Source organism: Urocitellus parryii, chromosome 7 (assembly GCF_045843805.1).
Source record: "Urocitellus parryii isolate mUroPar1 chromosome 7, mUroPar1.hap1, whole genome shotgun sequence".
Taxonomy (NCBI): Eukaryota; Metazoa; Chordata; class Mammalia; order Rodentia; family Sciuridae; genus Urocitellus; species Urocitellus parryii.
The window spans coordinates 93,560,039-93,582,260 of record NC_135537.1 but is presented as its reverse complement, the minus strand read 5'-3'; the positions used below and the strand labels follow the sequence as shown (position 1 = coordinate 93,582,260).

General features: G+C 32.0%; 1 pseudogene; it reads right to left on the bottom strand.

The window, feature by feature from the left end:
* Positions 1–22,222, bottom strand: part of LOC144256051 (tolloid-like protein 1) — a 188,291-nt pseudogene that overhangs the window by 25,874 nt on the left and 140,195 nt on the right.

Here is a 22,222-nt window from a genome sequence, read left to right as displayed (position 1 = left end):
GTCTACCTGATTTACAATAGCCTGCAACAAAGCAAACAGGCTTACTGCTAAACTATATAAGGTGCATATGCTACAGCAAAGGTAAAAGAAAATTCAACCTTTTTCCTGGCAATAAAAATTAATTTTATTAAAGGGTACTTGGACATCATTCTATCTAAATGAAAGTTTTCTATAAAATTACTTCTGGAAATATTAGCTACTTAAAATATTAGGAAGATATTTGTTATCTCTGAGACATGGGTCACATGCACATTCTTCAAAAGCTGCTTTGTGTTTTTCTGTGAATTACCTTCCATTTCTGAAGGAAAAAAAAAATTCTGGGCCTGTTGCCCAGACTCTTGATTTAATAGCATATACTACCAAGTTACAAATATGCTCATACAGGAAAGCAGAGAGAAAAAAAAATTCCTGGTTGCATATGATTCTGTACAATGCCATTTTCTTCAAAAAAGAAAAAAGAAAGAAAGAAAGAAAGAAAGAAAGAAAGAAAGAAAGAAAGAAAGAAAGAAAGCTTGCCAACTTACAATTCTAAGGTATATACAAGAAGTCCATTATCTAACTGGGATTTTAGTCAGGTCCTTCCAATGTACATACACAGAATGATGAGTAGTTATAAAAAAAAAACTTACTTAATAATTCTCTTTTTGAAATAGGCATAAATCCAATTTAAGTAGAAAATTCCAGAGTAGACTCTCAGAGGAGGAAATAAGACCTGAATAATTATCTCCTGTTTCCATATAACTCACAGAAGCTGAGGAGAATAAAATTATTGTTTTTAAAAATCTTGGAATTTTTTAAGACTTTGGAAACAAAATCTTGGCAGGCTAGTATAGTGCTACTAGTGTGCTTGCTTTTTATTTTCTGGCCAAACCCTGACTTAAAACTTTAAATGGCATATACCATTTTCAAATGTCTTTCCCTTGGTAGACATTTGAGCTTGATATGTCTGATATTTAAGGCACATCACTCATGAAGCTCATGTATGAGAAATTTGGGGGAGTGCTATAACACCAAATTTAAAACATTTTTCAGAAGTTCAGTTTATATACGGATAGTGTTGTAAGGTCTATTCTATAAAGACCTGAGGATAACAAGTTGATTTTTGGCTACCAGATGGCTTCATAGCAACTTATGTATCTCATATACAAGTTACTCTAATGGTGCCCACATGTGACATGTAAAATCTTTTGGTAATATAATGAGGTTTCCAGATATATTATATTATATGGGATCTATAAACATTTCACATTTTTTTTTAATTTTTATTTTTGACCTCTGATTATTCAACTCATTGATATGATTAACTCTCCTTAGAAGCAGAACGTTTTTCAAATCACATAAAATTTGAGATGTTGTCAAGAAAAGGACATTTCTTTCCATACCTTCCTTGCAGTCATGTTTATTCTCATGCAGCACAAATCCGTTACGGCACTGACACATGTAGCTTCCCACCGTGTTGACGCATTCCTGCTGACACCCACCATTATCCTTAGAACATTCATCTTTGTCTAGCAAGGAAATAAACCCCATAGTTTATTAAGTAGTTTTAAAAAATGCTCTTAAAGGACAGTCACTTATTGAGGCGAGCAATGGCCAAGGGTAAACTAAGTCACAACTCCCCCTGTGATCAACATGAAAAAAAAATAGAAATTTAAGGTGTCTTAGTTTTACCCTTTTCTTGTTTAGCTAGGAGCCTTGTCCCATGGAATGAGTTTCTGAGAATACTTGTGCTAGGATAACAACTTACAATATTCTTTCACTTCTATACTGGAGTAAAACTTTTGAGTAGGGAAAAAAAAAACAGTCAACAGATCTTTACCCAATTAATCCACACAGTGATTGTGAATTTTTAGAAATGAATTTAAAATCACTAGTAGCTTTAATGAAGGCAAGAAACAGCATTTATGTAGTGGTCAAATCCTTCATTATATTAACCATGGTGTACAGACAGAGGCTAAACAAGTTTCCAAGATTTGTATATAATTGCTTTAAAAAAATCACTCAGTATAACTACTGTAGTTGATTTTTTTTTTCATTAACTTTGCAGATATGCTTGGCATTAATGAATCTGGACATTTCAAAACATTCCAAGACAGAAAAGACATCATTAGACCATCTTAAAGATGAAAGTTAATTTATATTTTAAATAAATCTACTCTGGAAGACTAGTTTATTAATAAGTCATCCTCTAAAAAAGCTTTTAGTGTGCTAGAAGTAAAGGTTAAAATAGGAAATATGAGCTTTAGGAAATAGTCAATATATTCACTACAGGGAGAAAGCCAAACTAGATTAACAGGCAGTCGATTCAGTGACAGGCATCAGCTGTCACACTACGTTACTCAGCTGTCATCCCATGGCTGGCATGTCCCTTTAAGCCAAACTGGCAGGTTGCTCCTGACACACATATACAGTGGCATATCACTCAGATGTTCATCACTTCCACACACAGAGAACAAAAAGGACTCAGTACAGTCATGTAAGAGGTGAGATGAATTCAAATTTTTCACTGTCAGCTGATTTTGCTGGTGAGAAATAGTGAGTTCACAGGACAAACAGTTTGCTATTTTGGCTTTTATATATTTTTGTTTATTTTTATTAAATAATCTGCTAGCAATTTTGAAAGATGCATCTACTTTTTTCACTTTTAAAGATTGACTGCCATGACAAGCACACACAGGTTACAGGATACATTCATACATTGGCAGAATATTTCAAATACATACAGGTATTCTCCAGTCTTTAAAGAATATGTAAGAATCAGTAAATTTGTGATTTATGTTTTCTCTGCCTATCCTTGCCATTTTTATGATTCTTTTAATGCTTATTATGGGAACTAAGCAAAAAAAAAAATAAATAAAGATAGTTCATCTCTAAAAGAGTAACAAACACTGAACTTCATAAGAAAGCAGAAATTAATAGAGAATTAACATCATAAAGTTAATTTTAGATCAATTTATCATATCTTAAACCACATTACCTTAACTGTGTCAACACTGAAGATTATTGGTTATGAATTATGAAAGATAAAAACAGAATGGATGGATGGTAAATTATATTTATTATTGCTATCTTTTCACTCGCTTGCATTTCCTAATTCATATAGTTCAGCAGTAAATTTTTTAAATATAGTATTTTATCATAAGAAGCTTTAGTAAAAGCCTTCCTCATGAGTGAATATAGATAAAAATCTTCTTCATTAAATGAAAAAGGACTATTCAAAAATTTTTTTCTGGTGGTACAATTACTCTGAAACAGAAACACACTTCTTATGAAAATGTTTATATAATGATGATTTGTTGTATTTAAAATAAGAACCAATAGAATGAACTTCAAAATGGATTATGGTCAACTAGACTTTCGAGAATGGTATGAAAACCTAACCATTGTAAGCAAAGTAGCTTAGAGAACATTTGTTCCCTTTTGTAACTGACTGGTAAACAAATGGACCACTCAAGGACCCACCCTGTGGGGATGAAGTTGCCTGATTCCTCCTTTCATTGGTACCTGTCTGGATGGTCATGCATGGGAAGCACCAAAATGTTAAAAGAACACATGTATTATTACAGAGTGTTTAAATCCATACTCACTGTATAGTCAAAATAATTCCAACACATCAAACTTCATTCTAGTAGTAAAATCATTTCACTAGCTAATCTTTCCAAGTGTAATTAGTTTCAGGACCTCATAGGGTATAGCTGAGCTGTAGTGGTGGTAACTGAAAGAATTCCAAGTAAAACCAATCATATTTTAATAGTTTTTTTCAAAAACCAATTATTCTTATTTCTATTGTGCTGAAAAAATAACTTTTCAAATAATATTTGGAAGAAAGAGGAGGAGAAGAAGAAAAACAGGATAAATTGTAGAATTAGAAGATGAAGCATTATTATTATATTATTATTTATGTAGTCAGTATTTTCTAAGTATGTGTTATTTTTTACTTTCCCAGTTTGTCTGTGTTTCCTGCCTCCCTCCATTCCCACATCGCTTGTTTCTTAATTTATTCAAGATCCCATGAAAGTTAAAAGTCATCAATTAGGCTGCTAGAATATATTTATGGGTTAGTCTATGCTTTAGCCAAGATTGGACTAATCAAAATTGTAACTAAAAGCAGCAGAGGGAAGTTATCATTTCCAGAAAGGTAGCACCTAAAACTGAGCTCCTTGTGTCAAATGGTCATATGAAAAGAGAAAATTTCATGAAATCATTAGAATACTTAAAATGAGCCAGATGATTTACATCATGCAGACAAACAAAAAAAAAAAGCCCATATTTTTTTAACTTAATAGTTTGTCTAGAAAATAGTGAATACATTGGAGTCGTTTGAAGATATTCTTAATAGAGATAATTAATTAACTATTCTAATTAAAGTAAATTCAGTTTTGGATTTTCTTCGTTTGTGAGAAACAACAATATCATAAAAGAAGAATTCCACCAATATGTTCTGTATTTCTTACTTATGAAAGGCCATAAAACTAGCAGGGTATGGGGGAGAAACGTTGTCAACCATGATTGACTAATGTTGTCCCTTTTCCCCTCTCAGGACCTAACTTCACAGACTTTTCACAGAATGAAGAATTCAAGAAAAAGGGAAAGGGAGGAGGATGCAGAGTATTCAACATTTCTTAAAATGTCTGCATAATCAATTAAATAATTGAGAATTCAATCAATTATTCATTTGAAATTTTCTGGCATTTTCATAGAGTAGACACACAATGAAGAAAAAATAATAGTTTTTATTAGTAGAAGAAACAAATATTTTGTGAAGAGAAAAAAAAAATTATCTTCTGTAGATGGAAAGGAGCCCCAGTCTTGGGAATGGACATGTCTGTTTTCCATTCTGTGTTAGATGAAGAAAAGTTCTATTATTAGGAGAAGGGAGGTGGTATTTTCCCATCAGAGCCTGTAGCATACCTCTGAGACTATCAGAGGTCATCAGTCTATGAATAATACATACTGGTTGGAACTGAAGTGGCAACCTGTAACAAGTTCTTGCAAGATTCAAAAATAAAAATTTTATCTTTGCAGAAAGCTTCCTTATCTGTAGGAAAAAGAAGTAAACATTCCATGCAACAGAACAGCAACATATAGGAAAGCAAATATTCTCAAACCAAATCCTCAGGACTGGAATTAAGAGATACATACAGTACTCATGCACACACACAAACACAGCACACACAACACAAAACTATTCAATAAATTATCACCTTTAGAGAGCAAAGAAGATAAACTCTGAGAGCTACAACACTTACTATAGCTCTTTCCATAAATATGCAAATATTAAATCTTACTAATATTGAAAACTTGGAAGCAGGATTCAAAACTGTAGGAATATTGTAGCTACATTATTACTGATAATTAATAACACCAATATTTATACATTTGTTAGGGTGATATTAGATTGAATGTTATCTACAAATATCAACAACCATTCCATGAGAAAAATAGTATAAAAATGTTTATGAAGACATATCTGTGAGAGGAAGATGAATGTGTCAGACAAAATCAATTGAATTTATAATTAGAAATATTGAAATGAAAATTATTTTATCTTACTCTGCATTTTTACAGACCAAAATGAACTGGGAGAAGGCAAACTTCAGTTTCATTCTATTTTTGTCACTAAGCAAGTCACTAGGTCTATCAATAATAGTTAGATCACATTCCCATTAAATTATCCCTGAGGGAGATTGCTATTGAAAGTTTTCTTTTCAAATTTGGTGTTCTGATTATCATAGAAGTCATTACTGAGTCTTTTCATTGTACAAGGTTGCCTAACAAAGGTGCACCCCATGCTCAATGCCCACTGCCTAAAGTTATTTCCAAATTGTGAATGTTATAATTTTTAAAAATCCTGTCAAGTTCTCCAAATGTTGCTGTTTTGCATGCATAAATTTCTACCAATACTTCTTTGGGCGTAACCTGTTCTAAGAAAAATAACTTTGTTCTGAGAGGTATATAGCTAAATTTGCCTTATCACTTAAAATAGACAAACTCTATTGTGTATACCTATGCAGGCTTATACCCCTGTGTTCAAAAATGATATCACATAAAATTGAGTTTTATTTTATCAGCATATAAAATAAATCATTATTATTAACCTAATAACAAATCTCCTTCAGCAATTCTTGAATTAGATATCTTCTAGAAAATGCCCATGTTACTATATTCTGAATTATCTAAAAAAATGAATAGACTTATAATTCTAGTTAATATCCCAATAGCCTTATTTTGATATTCCTAATTTCTTTATTTTCTTAAATATTAGTTCCTTCATTTGTTCTGAAAATATATTCTGGAATCATTACAGTGCATCACACTTTGATTTTTGTAGAGCAGGTTAAAAGCTTTTCTACTATAAAATCCATTAACTTCCCACATTTCAAGCTATGACATTTTCATAACTAATTTATGAAGCTTAATTATAATTGATATATAAGGGTTTCTTAGTTTCATGAACATGGAAGTGACAGAAATCATTGATGTTAATTATTCTGCTAATAAGTTCTTGGAAACATCCTTTGATTCCATTTTTTAAATCTAAAAAAATACTTATTTAAAAATCTGAGGTTATGTGTAAAAATAGATACAATCTACATGGTTATTTTTTTAGATAAATGGTATGTTAGAAACAGCACTATAAGTACTTTATTTCATTGCACACATTAAAATTTAAATATAGCTCTTCACCTCTTTTGTTATGTATGACTTCAAGGAAGTTTAAATTTATTTTCAAATTGCTTTCCTTTCCAAATACTGTGGGATAACTTATCACCAAATACTGTTTTTATTGTTATTGAATTCCTTTGTAATTGTTATTAGGAAAAAAATAAGAAGAAAATAATTGAACACGTTATGTTATATCCCTTGTTAAGATTATATAAAGCCATAACTACTTTTGAAATTTTAAAACACTGGCTATAAATGTTACTATTTAAGACTAAGTTCCCATAAAATATATTTAGATTCTTATTTTATTGTCTGTAATAAGATAATTACAAATTAACTTGTTCTGATTCACTTCTATTGATTTTTCTTATATTAATATTGAATAACAATAAATATAAAAACTTAAAATTTTCTTCACTTAGAAAAGATCAAAGTCCATCAGGCAATGTTTTGCAAATCTAGAAATATTTTTTAAGAAACAGATAGTTAGAAATATTATTTAGGGACTTTTCTCCAAAAGTTACTTTATATTTAAATCAGAGAAATGCTCTGAGATAAATTGGAGTTTACTATAAGGCACTGTCTTCCCACTTTAGCAGAAGTATTTTCAGTGTTTTTAAATGGTTAACTTTCAGGTTTGTATCAAATCACATGCTTAGTTATAAGCACAGTGCATAGTTTTATACCTAGATTTCTATTAATATTTTATCATCTACAACTTTTTGCACTGTTTAGTCATTGAATTATATTTATGGCACAAGAGTCTATTTGCTGTAACTTGCTATTTTTTTAAATTGTCACACTATTTTGTCCAAATTTCTATCAGTATCTCATTATATTTAAATCTTTCTTGATGTGAGGATATTTATGAGAGTCTCCCAAAAGAATGGGATTTCTGAGACAAACAGGATAGTCATGTTAATGACTCTTGATCTCTATGCCTGATTGTTTTATAAAGAATCTGTGACAATAAAACTAATAATGCACTTTAAAAATCCCCCAATCATGGATTTTAACATCAAAAAAATCCTTCAATTTTGTTGTGAAGTATAGTATGACCGTGGTTTACATAGTTACTTTCTAATAAATGTAGTTACAATAAAATATATGATTTTTGACAAATTATTTTATGACTCTTAAAGCATTAGAACTATTAAATAATATTTTCAATGTGAATAAACCTATTTATTAAAATGATGAACTTTTATAGGTTATAATTTTGTAAGATTATTAGTCTAAGATCATTTAGTTATCTAAATCCTTATTTACATTCATCTCTTTATGGTACCACAATGGTAATTTACTACAAATAGAATGTTTTTACCTTCTGTTTTCTTGAGCACACACATTCCCCACTGAGAGAAACGCCCAGGAAATAAGGTGTACAATAGGTAACATCCAGAACCATAATATTTTAAAAATAAATACAGCAAAATAAAAGGTCTTTTCAATGCATCAAAAGGAACATTGAAAATTTATACTTAATGATGATTATTTCACACTTTACAAAAAAGTAATCTAATAAAGAAATGAAAAGCATATCTATTGTTTTTCAGGTCATAAGGATGTTGAATGGCACACATTCATTATTAATGCCCCTTGCAAAGGTCATAATCTGCTTTTATGGTTAAGAGAATTGTCTGTGAACCAAGACAGAATAGAGTTTAAATGCTTTGTGACCCTGAGCAATGTGTTAACTCCTCAGCAGCTCATCTTTCAAATAAACATAGAAATGAACATACCAATATAATATGAATGTCCAGAGTTTAGTTTCCTCCTGCACTTCATTGTTCATTTTATTTAACTACCTTCATTCCATCAGTATAAGCTAGATTTTTCTAAAATGAAATAAATACTGCATGTAGCATGTGTGTGTGTGTGTGTTTAAATACTAAAACAGATAGTTTTCTAAATGATTGTATTAGTGAACATGACTTATAGCAAATAAGTTGCTGAGTATTATTGAGATACTCAGCTAATACTGCAAAGCATCACTACACAGAGAAAACAATAAAACCTATTATCTTCCCAAGTGATGAAAGTACCATCTGCATTCATGTTTGTATTCTAAGAATTTAAAAAGCACATTTATATTGTACTAGTAGTGTTCTAAAGATTCAGATAAATAATCTGGCTTTTCAAATTGGAAAATTTTGTCTGACCAAAAATAACAGAAAGTGATTTTAATTGTTGCGAGAATTGTTAAATTTAATCATAATTTGAATTCAGTATGTATAGTATGCATTTTTAAAGAATCTTGAAGTATGTGACCAAGGTAATATGCAAAGGAATACTTTGAATGTTATGATAAAATTGAATTGCTTCATAATTTCACTTTTTAAAATAACTATTTAGATGGCTTGAGGTAAGTAACTTTGTCTCTTCTATGTTCATGATATTTATACAATAGTGAAGTCTAAGAAAGTCTCTTTTATTAAAATAAGATATTCACATTCTACTTTTAAGAATATAAATCTGAAATAAATGCCTAAGAAGAATTTTTAAAAGGTAATTAAATCTGTGAGAAGGCAAGGGAACAAGAGCAAGTAAGCTGAGACCAACTGTATTTTGAATGCACTTTTATGTCTGAATTGGAACTCAATGGAGCTTGTGAACCATTAACTTCAATTACCCCCCCAAGTCCCAAACAAACCCTGGACATTGTAAATCTCATTAATTTTAAACTCAGGGGGACTGGAGTAAATGGACTTCGAATTAACTCAATCCAAATTACCTAATATTGAAGCATAATTGGAATTTAGTTGCTTTAAATTATTTGCTAGCTTTGTGCAAAGGCAGAATAGATTCCTATACTGAGGTTTATTACACTATTATTTGTTCTTGGAGTTTTGAAATATTGTTTTTATAATGAATCATTCTGAGATTCAGAAACTGGGGAAATTTCACGTTTCTATATGTTTTTGTAAAATTTGGAAAGTTTTTATTTATTGTATTCTGAATTGGTTGCCAATTTCCAAACGCAGAAGTATAAAACATTAAGTATACTCCATCCTATGTTATTTGTAATAAAATTATAATTCCATATTTCTCAGTCTCTTTCTACAATCATGCCTGTAGCAACAAGGCAAAATATGATGTTGTTACTGGCCTAAAAATAAGAATGTAAATATAGCAATAACAAGAAGAAATATGCTGCAAAATGAAAGAGTCTAAAACTAAGAACCCATTTTCAAAAAAAAAAATGTTGAAAAATATTCCACTGTCTGGTAGTCTGGTATCATTATTCCCATATACCTGTAACAACTAGTCACTGCTTGGAAGTATTATATCACTATTTTTGTGTTATTTGTACCAGACTTTATTTATATAAAATCTAATCATTTTGGGTCAACTTTTCATCAGTGTTCCTTTTAAATATATCTTATGTAAAAAAATGTTAATACTAGGATAAATCATCATGCATCCTTTGTGCCTCCAAGTTTATCAACAGTAAACTGTGAAGAAAAGATCATAAATTTAAGCCAATCCATGTTGAACATCAGTAACATACACATACAACATGTTAATACTTATACCTGAGAAAAAATGTGCTTTGAAGCCTTTCTTGGATACGGTATTGTCAGATTTGAACTCAATCCTCATGTTGTTGTACTGGGATGTGATCACTTCTGGCACTTCTGCACCACAGAATTTGCCATGCAGTTTAGAGTCAGAGGAAAGACCACTCCAGATCTCCACATAATCGTATTTGCATACCTGGAAAAAAACCACAGTGGTCCTAGTCACTAAACCAATAGTACCAGATGATTGACATTTATTTGAGAAGTATATCATGTTTTTTACCTGTTTGCTCCCATGGTAGTCAAACTGGAAATGACAGGATAAAGAAAATCAAGAACATGGTTCAACTTCTGAGATAAAAAGTATGAAAGATAGAGAATAATCTTCTAGATTGTATATACACTGACATGCTTGTTTCTTTGTATCAAGTGAATATTTTTTTTCAAATATAAAGACAAAATCATAAGGAGAACTCAGATGAATATTTGTTGAGATGATGGTGATGATGAGCAGAAGAACAGCAGTTTGTCACTTTTTCATTTTTTTTAAAACTACTTTTATTTATTTATTTAATTTACCAAGGATTCGACTCAGGGGCACTTGACCACTGAGCCACATCCCCAGCCCTATTTTGTATTTTATTTAGATACAGTGTCTCACTGAGTTGCTTAGCCCCTCCTATTGCTGAGGCTGGCTTTGAACTTGCAATCCTCCTGCCTCAGCCCCCTGAGCTGCTGGGATTACAGGTGTGCACCACTACTCCTGGCTTCATTCTCTGATTCTTTTTTTTTAATTGCTTTAAATTTCAAAAGGAACTGCAAAAGTATTTATATCGTATTCTATTTTCTACAAAACATGACAGGTCATGTACATAATATTAGTAGATTGAGTCTATCAAACACCAGCAACAAAAATAATCCTTTCCATTGTAGAGATGAGAAAACTGAGGTTCAGATTTTTTTTTATATAACTTGTCCAAAATATAGTTATCAAACATGGAGTATGGGGGTGGACAGAGTCTGGCTTAGTCCTGTTCTGTGTCATGGAAACATGACATTCTGATCATAACAACACCATTACTCACTTTCAAAGGGAAAGACAGACCCTTGGTATATAATAAAAAAGTCAGTTTCCTTTCAAATTTATGAAAATTACTGATGTTTCTTAATTTTTTCAAGTTTGTAGGTTTGCAGCTGGATCACAAACCAATAGCAATTCTGTTCAGTGGAATGGAAGCAGGAATATATACCAAATTGAGATCTACTCATTCTGATTTATATGTAATACACTAACAATACCCAAATGGAAGAAGGCGAGTGAGTGCCAGGTAGTCTTAAGCAATTTATGGCTCTCAAATGTTCCATGATACACTTTTCCAAAGTTCCAATAGGGCACATTCTAAAGAACACATCTTACATGAATGACCTTATTACATAAATGTGTAATTAGAAAGGTTTAACAATGCACACGATTGAACCCTGAGGCATGATGTGTTCTTTGAACTATGTCAACTCAAATTACTGGTGATATTAATTAGGTGATAAATAAGCAAAATGATGCTAGGAAAAATGAGATAACTTTTCTACTTACTTTGTTAAAACTGAGATTTTTGTTTAAAGAGGTCTTCAGTATATTATAGGAGGATACTTATAGGGCTAAAGTTCTTTTCATTGACTTTCCTTTGGTATCTCAGTATAAAGAAGAAAATAATGAAGGTTTAAACTTAACCCACTATTCTGAAATTCAAGTGTTTGCTCAGGCCTCTGATCATAACAGCATAGATATTCAGAAATCATGCAGAATTCTGTGATGGCTTCTCACATGGTACCACCACTATTAACAGAGTTCTAGGATATGTTAATAAAGTTTGTAAAGGGTCCTTATGTGAACTATGACCATTATTATGAGAACAATGCTTTTAGAAGATAGTGCCCCATTTATGTAAATCACTGCCCTCCTTCATCCTGAATATAAATCTCTCTCTAGACTTCTCAGAAACATGTACCAATTAATGAATTCAAAATATCTCACTTGCTGCAACTAATAGCTTTAGGGAAAACTATGAGAGTAGAAATCATTCAATACTCAGTTCATATCAAATCACACAAATTGATAGAGAAATCCCATTTTCAAGAATTTTACCTCAATAAAAGCTTTTACCAAAATACCATAAAAAAATTGTCTTCATTTTAACATTTCCCCAAATTTGAAGTAGTCACAAAAGGAAAAAAATGTTCTATTTGGATAAAATATATTAAAAGGATAAACTGCAGTGTATCCCATCATAAAACTCACATATAATGTTAAAAAATAATCTCAAAAGGTCCATTGAGTTTTAAGATTCTACAATCATATAAAATGTATAAATTCAGACTTTAGTCTCCTTTAAAGGGGAACAAAAGTCATCTAACTATTGTGTAACAAAACCCTAGAAAGAGATTTTTAAAATGCACAGAAGTACTTTGGCTACTACAGACAGAAAACAGATTAAAAAGAAGGAAAAATAGGAGGTTAAAAAAAGAACAGGCAAAGATAAGTATGGGAATGGGAAAATAAACAAGGAGAGAAATGAATTACAGTAGATGGGGTAGAGAGAGATGATGTGAGGGAAAGGGAGGGGGGATAGTAGGGGATAGGAAAGGTAGCAGAATACAACAATTACTAATAGGGCATTATCTAAAATTGTGGATGTGTAACCGACATGGTTCTGCAATCTGCATTTGGGGTAAAATTGGGAGTTCATAACCCACTTCAATCTAATGTATGAAATATGATATGTCAAGAGCTTTGTAATGTTGTGAACAACCAATAAAAAAATTAAAAAAGAACAGGCAAAGATAAGTATATAAAAGCAAAATTATATTTAAAATCCACAAATATTCCCAACAATGACTGTCCCAGATATATTTCTGTTCTCACACTTTGTGTTTTGAGAGAAATATAATAAAGACATAATAATTTTTATGAATTAATTTTATCATATTTAGAAGTGTTAAATCATGTTCATTGAAGAGTAAGCAAAACTGAAAAGCAGGAAAAAAATAAGAACAGAAAGTAAGAACCACCAAACAAAACAAGTGTTTATCACCTTTTCTCTTGAATTAAATCAGCGTTGACCAGGAAAATTTTTGAAAGGTTCTTATTTCTGAGCTTGACATCCCATTTGAATTTAGTGTGTATTTACTGTGTATTAGCACAAAAGATTTTTCAAACAAATGATCTCACTTATTTTAATGTGACCACCTGACAGAAAACTGTAGCTTTGCAATGTATGCTATATTTTGTAAAGAAAAGATAGTGTCAACTAAGTACATATGTTACTGAGGCTAAAAAATAAATATTCCTTTTCTCTTCTTTCGCAGTACTGGGCACTGAACTCAGCCAGTGAGCACAGTAGGTATGCAGTCTACCACTGAGCCACATTCCCAGTCCATTCCCTTATCGATGAACCAGGAGCAAAATTCGTAATGAAATGCCACACAGAGAAGAGAACAGAACTACAATGTATCACTGTCCCCGGGACAATGATTATCGGGACCATTTGTGGGATTTATACATAATTTTGTTTCTGCATATCAATCTTTGCCTCTTCTTGTTTTTAACCTCCAACTTTTCCTTCTTTCTAATTATTATTTCTCTTAATTCTTCATTAATGGAAATATATCCATTCCTAGGAACAAAATGTTCCACGTTCTCCCATACTTATATTTTTGTGTGGATCCTGATGTTAGTTTTTTTTTTTTTTAAAGAAAGTCTATGTGGCATGAAGTTGACCTTAAATACTCTATAATTATTTAATAAATCAGGAAAATAGTGTGTATTAAATCTGCTGAATAAAAACTCCCTCTGGCTGATTTTCAATCTCCCAGAAATTGTCTAAAATATCATCCAACATCAACAACAATTATAATCACTTGCAGAAATGAGCAACAGCACAAAGAAGCATTACAACACCTACATAATTATAATAGATCCTTTTTTCTTTTTCTTTTTTTTAATCTTTGCCAGTTTGCCTTAGTAATTCCCAAAGTATGATTCAAATGCATGATATGTATGGTTCACTTACTTCATTCCCTTCTAATTCAAAAAACTCAAACTTCATAGAAATTCTGTATTAAGTTGGTGCAACAACTTGCCACACACAATTTTTGTTGGTAAGGTACTCTTTAGGCCAGCCGTGGGTAGTGATGGTGCCATTGAGCTTGGATAGAAGTCCTCCACAAGCCGCTAAAAAGAAGGAAAATGTTTGCTTAATAACATCACCCCCTTCTGACCCCCCTTTCCACTGGTACCTTAGCATCACAATGTGAAATTTCAACCATCTTCAGGATTTCAAAATCTAATAACTCTACTCTCTGCTCCTTAGCTTTTAATACAACTATTTTAATCATCAAATCCCATTTATAAACTGCTATCTTATAGCTTTAGAACAAAGTAGATTATGACTGTACTACCACATTTTAAATCACTTGAAAGTTGGTCAAGCAATATAAAATGGGTTATTTAACTTTTAAATGAGTATAATGACTACCATAATGTCTTGGCTACTATAGAATTAAGAAAAAAACATTTTCTTTTTCAAGAATTGATAAGGCTGTTGTGGGAATTAAGGAAAGAAATGTACATTGATAGATAGATATCATAATACAGTTTCATGGCAATAAGACCAAAATCAATTATTTATTTTCTCAGACTATTTTTTCCAAAACAAGTAATGCTATTATCTAAACTAACAAGCAAGATAAATTGTGGTAAACAGAACATACTTGTCCCCCCAAAAAATCTACTTAACAACTGGTTTTCTTTCCTTTGGGATGATCTATTTATATTTCTTCTCTTTCCTATTGATACCAAAATTTGCAAAATCATGTTTTCCAAAAGCAAGTTGAAAGAAAAGGACACATATTGTGCACAGTATAATTAATTAACTCCTAGGGAGTCCAGAGTTACATAAAGATAACTGGCCTCTTTCTTTGCCTTTGTGCACATATGCATGTGCATATATACTACCATTTATCGGTTTTTGGCAAATGACCGTGAAGTAAAATGTTTGTTTCTAGGACCCACATATAAATAATAGTCATGTTCTTTTATGATTGATATACATTGTTCTCTTCTGAAATAATACTGCATCTACTTTGTAACTATGTCATTTTCATTCAAGGAAAGGAGGATTAGTAGTTTAACAGGTAGGATGGAGACTTTTGAAAGCCAGACAAAGTTCAAACTCACAAGAAGAAATAGGGAGACTGATTTTTTTTTTTAAAGAAATAGGCCATCAAGAGTGTGACACTTATTCCTTAAGCAAACAGTTTTGCTGCTTTTGCCACTTTCATCCTGTTACAGACACAGTGGAGAACAAGGTGCTCACTTTCCAGAGACTTGCTTCTTGGTGAGCAAAATCAAAAAATAAATTAGTACATGAATACAAATAATAGTAAATTCCTACAAGTTCTAGGTAGATAAATTTAGCAGATTTTTTTAAAAAGACATAAAATAGAAATTGACCATAGGAAGGAAGAGCAGTCAATTTCTTCCATCTGTTAATGAAGGTCTATAAGAGGGTGGAGGAGAGAAGGTGAAAAAGAGGGAGCTTTAAATTCTTAGGAAAGGGATCTTAAGCCATGGGAACAAAACACTGTATGGCAAACCTCACGTAAGATCGTGAAGGGAAAATGCAGAAAACCTTGACAAGTGATGATTTAATAAATCATATATTCATAAAATGTGCATTTAGCTTTATGCTAAATGCTTTGCTCTGACTGTGCTAGATGTTAAAGATACAAAGATGGTTCAGATTCTGGCTTGTCATCTTAATAAGGGAGACATTCATAGACTATGTTAAAAAAAAAAGATAAAAACAATGATGAATAGACCAATGGATGGATGCATGGAGGGATGGATACAAAACTAGATCTAGATAGAGATAGAAATCAATATGTATGTATGTATGTATCTATATCTACCCATCCATCCATCCATCCATCCATCCATCCATCCATTATGGGCCTGGTGACCAAAGGAGAAAGGGACTGATCTCTAACAAGAATCCAGGCAAAGATTCACAGCAGCCCTGACTGTGAGTGAAGTGAACATGAAGGAAAGAGAGAGACAAGAGAATGAGAATACATGAAGGAAAGGGATGGGCAGGGGTCTCCAGGCAGGCAGCACTGTGGCAATCCAGTCCTACCCTCGCAGCTTCTCGGGTCAGGCCCCAGTTCGTAGCCAGGCTCGCAGGCACACTGGTAGCTGCCCAGAGTGTTCAGACAGCACTGCTCACAGCCTCCTCGGTCAGGTTTGGCACACTCGTCCTCCTCTATAAAATTGGTGAGAGATACAGAACAAGTAGAGCGTTTTGTCTTTACATGGTAGGGTGCAAAAATTTTTGTAAATATGATGCTTACTGGCTCTAAATAAAACAAAGACGATTCATTTCTTTGGGAAAGGAGCAGGAACAATGTATAAGCCCTTGATGGATCACACAGAAGGCTCATGTCTGTAACCTCCTAAGAATTGTGGAAGAACCAAGAGAAAACTAGGACAGGGTCAATGGAACAGTACCCTCTCCAAGACACAGTGTATGTGTTTGTGGGTTTTTTTTTTCCTGAATTTCAGGTCAAATGAGACTGTCAAATCTTAGAGGTTGTTCAGAATGAAATAGAAAAACTTACTGAAAAAGCATAGTTTCCCTATTAACTTCATAGTATAATTTGCTAGATGAATCTCAAAAAAATTATTCTAGGGGCTACTGAAATATAGTTCAATGATAGAATACAAGCTTAGCATGTACGGGACCAGCCTGGGGTCAATCTTCAGCATAATACACACACATATAAAATTATTCCTTCATACTGGAGATTGAACCCAGGGGTGCGCTGACACTGAGTAAAAATCCATCACTTTGTATTTTTTATTTTGAGACAGGGTCTCGCTAAGTTGCAGAAGGTCTTGCTAAGTTGCTGAGTCTGGCCTCAAATTTGCCATTTACAGGCATAAAAAGTTTTTTTTAAATATTATTATTAAGAAATATTATGTGGCAATTTTACACTTTGATCGATTCATATAGTGAGAGCATCAAGTTTTTCTGTATTTCAATTCATATGATGAATACTTAAGTAACTCTCAGGGATAATTCATTTACTGTTGTTCTTGAAATAAGGAAAAATATTTAGATGTCTATCAATAAATTTTGACATATACATATTGATTGCTTCATTTATCCTATAAAAAGCAGTGCAGAGATAATTGTTTGCTCCACTCATAGGAAATGTTATTCAATAATTACACACTTAATATAAATGTCTACGAATTTCCCACAGGCATATTTGATGTTTCTATTTACACAAAAGTAGTTTTCATTTTACCTTCATAAAACACATCAAATATGTGAGATAAAAATAAAAATGCAATTATGCAATTCAAAATTAAAGCTGATCAGCAATAATCCTTTGTCATAAAGACATTTTAGGCATCAGAATAATTTTCTAAAGAAGATGTAAATTCTTTCCAGTGTGGAAGAACACCATTCTGGAAGTCATTCTTTAGACATGCTGGCACTTGGAGATAAACTGATGTGTCAACTACATCTCAATAAATTCCCTTATGGTTACGGATCCTTTGTTTATTACATGTATTCATGTACTGTAAATATTTTCTTCCTTTCTGAATTTTGTTATTTTGACTATTTCATAAAGAACATATGGTAGCCATCCTAATTGTGTCTCTACCCTGTGCTACGAAGTTCCAAACTCCAATATTTCACTAGTTACCTTTCCCATCAAAATTCACCAAATATCTTTATAAACAGAGCATACTTCAACTTTTAATACAACCACAAGCCAGTTTTTCCCCAACTTTAAGATAAATAATACAGTTCTCCCTGAAAAAGAAAATCTCATGTTTGCACATTACTGCAAATTACCTTTGAAAAAGTTAGCAGCAAACCCTGCCTTATTCACAGTTCCGTCAGAAACGAATTTCATCCACAAGGTATTGGAGGTAGATCTTATGTCTTCAGGTTTATCATAACCACAGAAACGACTTATCACAGGGCTATTATCGCTGTTTCCATCTCAAACTTCTAGGTAGTCATAGGCACAGTTGTCATGTCTTTCAATCTACAATAATAAAAATTTGTGAACATGACCTCATCAATACATAAACAATTTTATAGGAAGATTATTATGTACTCAGTGCCATAGAACTGACTTGTTAATACAAAAGATACTTAAGTGAGTGCAATAAGTATTTCTCACAAGCGCACATGTTGCATTTGAATAAAGGAGTTTCAAAAGTTAAAATTGTATGGGAATATATCCATGTGAGTTAGGACCAGCAGGAAAATCTGAATGGAAAATCTGATAATATGTGAGGACAGTATTTCATTGTGTATAACATTCTTTATCCATAATTAGCATGGCTGGGTATAGAAAGACTTCTATCTTGTGGAATCATCAGTGGTTTCTATTTAAAAAAACAAAAACAAAAACAGGGTCTTACTAAATTGCTTAGGGCCTCACTTAGTTGCCAAGTCTGGCTTTGAACTTGTGATCCTCTGGCACAGCCTCCCAATTCTCTGGGATCACAGGCATGTGCCACCATATTTGGCTGGCTTTCTTTTTCTCAAGGTAACATGGTCTTGTCTGGATGAGCCCTTTTACATTGACACACTCTTTTTAACCCCCATAATTTCCCTTTTCTTAATGACTAAATGCAAATATTAGATCAGAATGTCAGCCTGACTCTTGTTCATGAATCTGACACTTCATAGAGCACTCTTGTTCATGAACAATTTGGCCCTTAACTTCTAAAAACAACAGACTATACTATAAAAATAATAAGACAAATTCTGAATAAAATTTTTACTTTTAACTTTCTTTTTCATAAAAATTGGGTATTATCCCTGAATTCTCAACTTTTTATTAGGTATTTAAACCTATAAAAGAAAGGCATCCATAATTTAAAAACCATTAATACTATTATATCTTGTCAACTACTATTCAACATATAATTCATTAGTTGATGGAGTTCTCCCATTATGAAACTAATATCAGAAATTCTCTTTCTTTTGGAATTAGATTCATTCAGAGAGTTACAATATGAATGCATGAAACTGCTTATATAGTTGGTTTAAAACTCCTTTTACAAATCCATCAATGCATTACCAGTGATAGTCTTCATATCAAGTAGCATAAAGACAACCAGGAAATAAATTCATTAGAAGCACAGATTTCGATGTAAGAGTACGTGCTACATTTGCCATTTTCTTTCCTGCAACCACAAAAGAGAATTCATTCATTCTTTCAACAAACATTCAGGACCTACTCTCAGCTAGGTACCCATCTCAATATTTGGTGTATATCATTTAGCAAAATACCAGAACTTTGCCCTTCTGTATATTACATTCTTCTAGTGGAAAAATAGAAAAGGAATAACAGTACATAATCAAAAATATGCAATCAAATTAGAATATATTAGAAAGTGCTTAGTTCCATGAAAAAATATGAGTGAAACAAGGTAAGGAGTATAAGAATTGGGAATGGGGTAGTGGTCGCAATTCTTAATGATATCAACAGGTAGGGGCTCACTGAGCATGTGAATCATAAATGCACACATTTTTCCTAAAGACAAAAGAAAAAAGTCAACACTAAACAGTAACAAGAATGCAGATAAAAAACCAACTATAGATCCTCAGCTGCTTAGAGCAATATAGAATAAACTGCCCCAATTCATAAATCACATTGGAAAAGGGAGGGAATAAAACAAGATGGAAGAGGAAAGGAATTGAAAACGTTAAGAAAAAAACTCCTTGCAGGAGAAGGTCCTTTAATAAAAATTAAATCATATTGTTTCATATTAAGAGGCATGCTAGAATAAAAATTAGTAAGCTAATTTCAAAGGTCTTTCAATTAGTATTCTAAGAAAACAGTTGCATTTAAAATTGTGCTACTCACAGGCAAACAATATTGACACTATTGAAAATGAAAAAAAAAATTTTTTCAATGATTAAAAAGAAATTGATATTTCCCTGTTCATCACACACTCTGTCCTTTTAATCAATAAACAATAAATCACTTTCAATTTTAATTTCTAATATATTCACTGCTTAGTTAAACCTGAATACTTAAATATGTGATACACAAAGTGTAGATATTCAGATAGCATGGGTAAATGTACAAAAATGTCTAATTTTAGGATTAATTACACTAGTACCTACTTATGGATTTCATTTTATTTATATACTAAGTATTATGTACCTCGTATTAGGAGGTAACACAGGAGAAATAGGGACTGCATACTCACATAACAGTGTCTTACTGATCGAGTTGTTTAGAAATGAAATGTGCCTTTTATCTATATGAACTTAACATATTCAGAAATGCATTATGCCTCACAACACCAACCCTAGACCTCTTCTCAAAGATTGGAATGATGGTGTTTATATACCTTTCCAGTTTAATGCTGTGTGGAAGGCAAGTACAATGAATATGCTTCATTGCTATTAATTATAATTATTCTTCGTCAAGTGCACCTACATGATGAATGAAAGCATAAGTGAAATTGTGAGTCATTTTTATGCCATTTGTGCAATATTTTCTCCAGTTGTGCCATATCACTTCATCAATGAATATATAGAATAAATGTGCTGAAGATACAAAGTGAATTAAGTCCACTGATGTCATGCCAATAACACTAAGCTTCTTGAAAAAAGGAACAACAAAGTTGATGATAAAAGCAATAAATAAATAAAAAAGAAAAAGCAGTTTCTCCTTGAATTAAAACATGGACGCAGTTCAAAGAGCTGAGAGTCAGGTGCAATGTCATGCACAATCACACACATAAGAAATATGTTTTGTAATAATGATGCTGATTTATTACAAACTTTAATGTAATCAGAGCATGATTTACATATGAAAGTGGCAAGTTTATCACAAAGTGAACAGACCCACTATGTCATAAAGAATACAGTGAAAGTGATAGAGTTCTGAACATTTTTTTCAGAAAACTGATATTTAAATGATACTTGAAATAGGTCTAAATACACAAAAAAAGGAATAACACCACCAAAGTCCAGCCAGAGGGGTTAGTGTTACATTTCATTACTCAGTGGGGATCTTTACTTTTAATAGCCAGTTAGAGAACTAAGAAAAAAGTGAGTTTTACCGTTTAGCAAAAAAGTAAAATGAATTTAATTAGGCTGAAAGTGGTCAACCTCTCATTTTAAAACCACCAATTTGTACAGAGTTTCTTGAGCTGTTCTTGCAAATGAACTCTAACATGGAAGGAAAGCCAGTCCAAGAGGAAGGGGCCAGACCCAGGCTTTGCATCCAACATACATTATACAAAATAGTGTATATAGAAATAAACATATGTAATTGTATATCTGTACTCACAGCAATATGATTCACAGCTAAAAGATGGAAGTCCTTGTACAGGTGAATAAATATACATACAATGAATTGATATTTAGCTTTAAAAAGGAAGCAAATTTTGATATATGTTACAATATGGATGAAACTTGACATTATGCTTAGTGAAATAAGCCGATTATGAAAAAAAAATAAATGCTATATGTGAGTCTGCTTATAGGAGATACCTAGACTCACACATAGAACAGAAATTTACAGAGACAGAAGAAAATTATTCCTGCCAGGGACTGGGAGAGGAGAGAGGGGGTAAGGGAAATGGAAGATTGAGAGAACTATTGTTAGTGGGTATAGAATTCAGTTTTGCAAGATGGAAAGAGTCCTAGAGATTGATTGTCCAATGTGAAATGTACTTAAAACTACTGAACATACACTTCAAAATGATTATGATGGTAAATTTCATGTCACAGATATTTTACTACAGTAAAAATCTTATTACATAGTGTTATAATGCAGCTTTAAAATCTAATCAAATTATACATTCAAATATAAGTAATGTTTTGATCAAAATAATGCAACTTTTGTAGGTAATATAACTCATAATGATATATACTCAGAACAAAGTTAAAGTTGTTTTTTGCTCTTGAGGAAAACGTTAAGGAAACTAT